Here is a 3,051-nt window from a genome sequence, read left to right as displayed (position 1 = left end):
CTAGTATTTCACAGTTCACTGACTCTTCTCACAGATGTGATGGTACAGCCATTCGAAGCCTGAAAGGATACTCCCATCAGGTCAGTGATATCCCAGGAAATGCAGACACTGGTACAGAAGAATTGCCCTACTGGGACACACCAAATATCCATCAAGCCCATTATCCTGTTTCCAACAGTGGCCAACCCAGGTCCCAAGTACCTAGCTAGATCCTAAGTAGTTAAACAGATTTTATGCTGTTTATTCTAGGAATCAGCAGTGGATTTCCCTAAGTCATCTCAATAATGGCCTATGGATTTTAGTTTAAATAGTAACTTAGTAGATGACGGCAGATAAAGACCCGAATGGTCCATTCAGTCTGCCCAACCTGATTCAATTTAAATTTTTTAATTTTTTCTTCTTAGCTATTTCTGGGCAAGAATCCAAAGCTTTACCCGGTACTGTGCTTGGGTTCCAACTGCCGAAATCTCTGTTAAGACTTATTCCAGCCCATCTACACCCTCCCAGCCATTGAAGCCCTCCCCAGCCCATCCTCCACTAAATGGCCATATACAGATACAGACCATACAAGTCTGCCCAGTACTGGCCTTAGTTCAATATTTAATATTATTATTATTATTAAAAAGCTTTCTTAAAACAGATTCCTACACACTAAGAAACAATTGGTTTGCAATTTTGGGGGATGTGGTTACAGCAAGATGAATTCTGACTGAATTTACCTTTAAGCCAGATTTGGAAAAATGAAGATAGCTTTATCATTTTAGTATAGGACAGCAGAAGAGATTTAAATTTCTGCTTGTATACCAGAGTGTACTATAAAGCACTTCCATTTCAATAAGAAGCTCCAGCTGATTATTTTCTTCATCAAAACAGCTAAGTGAAGAAACTACTGTTCGTTAAACATTCAAGCCGCTTGAGTGAAGCAAAGTGTCCCTGGTTGATAGAAGTTTGTGGTAAGAGAAGCACCAGGTTTCAAAGAGGTTTCATGAAGACTGGATATTTTTCCCTCTGGCCAGTTTTTTGCCTATGCAACCAATGTCCTACTGACTTTTCTGCCTCTTTGGCCACCTTAAGATCATCAGATATGATTATGCCAAGGGCCTATACTTCTTTCATGTACAGAAGTACTTCACACCCCTATACTATACCAATCCCTTGGGTTATTGCAGCCAAAATGCATGCTCCTATATTAAGCATCATCTTTAGATCATTCTTCAAGGTTCGTTAGACGCCTCATCCTGGATTCATGCCATGCAGGCTACTACTATATTGCAGATTTTGAGATCATTCACAATGAGTCAAACTTAAGTGACAACCCTTCTGCAATATCACTCACAGAAACATTAAAAAGGTCTCACTTAAGAACTGATCCCTGCTGCACACCACTGGACCATCCTGAGCCTCACAGTAACCACCACTTACCATGGCACTTGTTGCTTCCCAGTCAGTCACTTTGGAGTGAATTCCAAGGGAGCTCAGTTTGTTTATAAGTTACCAATGCAGAACTGTGTCAAAGGCTTTGCTGAAATCTACGTGAACTGCATCTAGTTCACTTCATCTATTTGACTCTCTGGTCAGTCAGTCAAATTAAAGACCTCTCTCTCATGAAACTACGGTGCTTACTGAGAGAACAGTTTTTGCCCTGACTAGTAAACCGTAAAAGAGTTGAAAATGTCCACTATTGTGCATACATCCGAAAGGAGAATGCATTCTTTCTATTGCTCCACTCTCCCTAGCCTATGTCAAGCTTATAAAAGGTACAAAGAATTGAAAGCAAAGTGGCTTACCTGTAACAGCTATTCTGCAAGGACAGCAGGATCTTGGCCCTTACAAGTAGCAATTTTGTTTTATTCTCTGCAAATCGTCACTATGTTCTGTTGAAAACATTGTGAAAAATCATCTAGTTTTTCAAAACTGGTCTTCTGTGAAATACAGGCCCAAACTCCACCATGCACAACTGGAAGGAGGAATTCCCAGGACTCGTGCATAAGTTATAGAATAGATGCAGTAACCATATATATTCAAATATAAGTTGATCCGAGTATAAGAAGCGGTACTCTTTTCCCCAAAAAAAGGAGGAAAAAAGGTTGACTTGAATATAAGATGAGGGTGGTGATGGTTATTATTCATGTGCCTTGCCAGGATCTGTGCTTTGCTACCCTCCCCACTCTCTCCTCTGCCCCTCAGCCCCCCTCACTCCCTGCTAGGCTCTGCACCCAGCCCCACTCCCTCCCTGTCAGGCTCTCCACCCTGTCTCTCCTCCCTCCCTGCTGGGCTCTGCACACAGTCCCTCTCCCTGACCTATACCCTGTCCCCCCCTCTTTCCCAATATCATATAGGCCTCCACTGAGCCTTCCTTATGACTTGGTGGGCCAGAACAGGAGGGATCCCTCTCATCTCCTGTCCTGGCCGACTGTCAATTTTTTTTTTTTTACTTCACTTCCACCTCCCCCTGCATACCTTTTTCAATCCCTGGTGGTCCAACAGTGTACCGGGCAGGAGCAAGCTTTCCATGAACCTCGGGTTCACAAAGCCCAGCGGTGTACTGAGCTTTTTGCGCTCCTGCTTGGCCCTGAGCCGCTCCCTGAATGGCTGCTGCCAGTTCTCATGAGTCCTGCGAGAACTCGCAGCAGCCATTCAGAGGGGCACAGCATGGGGCAGAAGCGCAGAAAGCTCACTCCTGCCTGATACATTGCTGGACCACCAGGGATTCAAAAAGGAGGGGGGCAGGTGTACATTACAACTCCGGAATGGAAGTTCCAAATAGGACTGCTGTTACACAAGGTTTGGCAGCATTGCTGGAATCTACCCAAATGTGTACCCAGGAATCAGCATCTGAATCTACGTCTAATTCATAGCGGGACGCATAGTATACAAAAAGTCTCCAAGACACCGATGATGAAGACTGTGAAGGGCACAGACTCTCTATTACAGATTGAAAGAGAAGATTTAAGATAAGAGCGCAGGTTTTCTTATGAAATAAAATGACTACAGAGGATTCTTCTGATTCCTCTTGACTGAATTCATATAAACTACTATGTAGGCAAAAGC

This window comes from Geotrypetes seraphini, chromosome 18 (genome assembly GCF_902459505.1).
Source record: "Geotrypetes seraphini chromosome 18, aGeoSer1.1, whole genome shotgun sequence".
Taxonomy (NCBI): Eukaryota; Metazoa; Chordata; class Amphibia; order Gymnophiona; family Dermophiidae; genus Geotrypetes; species Geotrypetes seraphini.
This window is presented reverse-complemented; position numbering follows the sequence as displayed.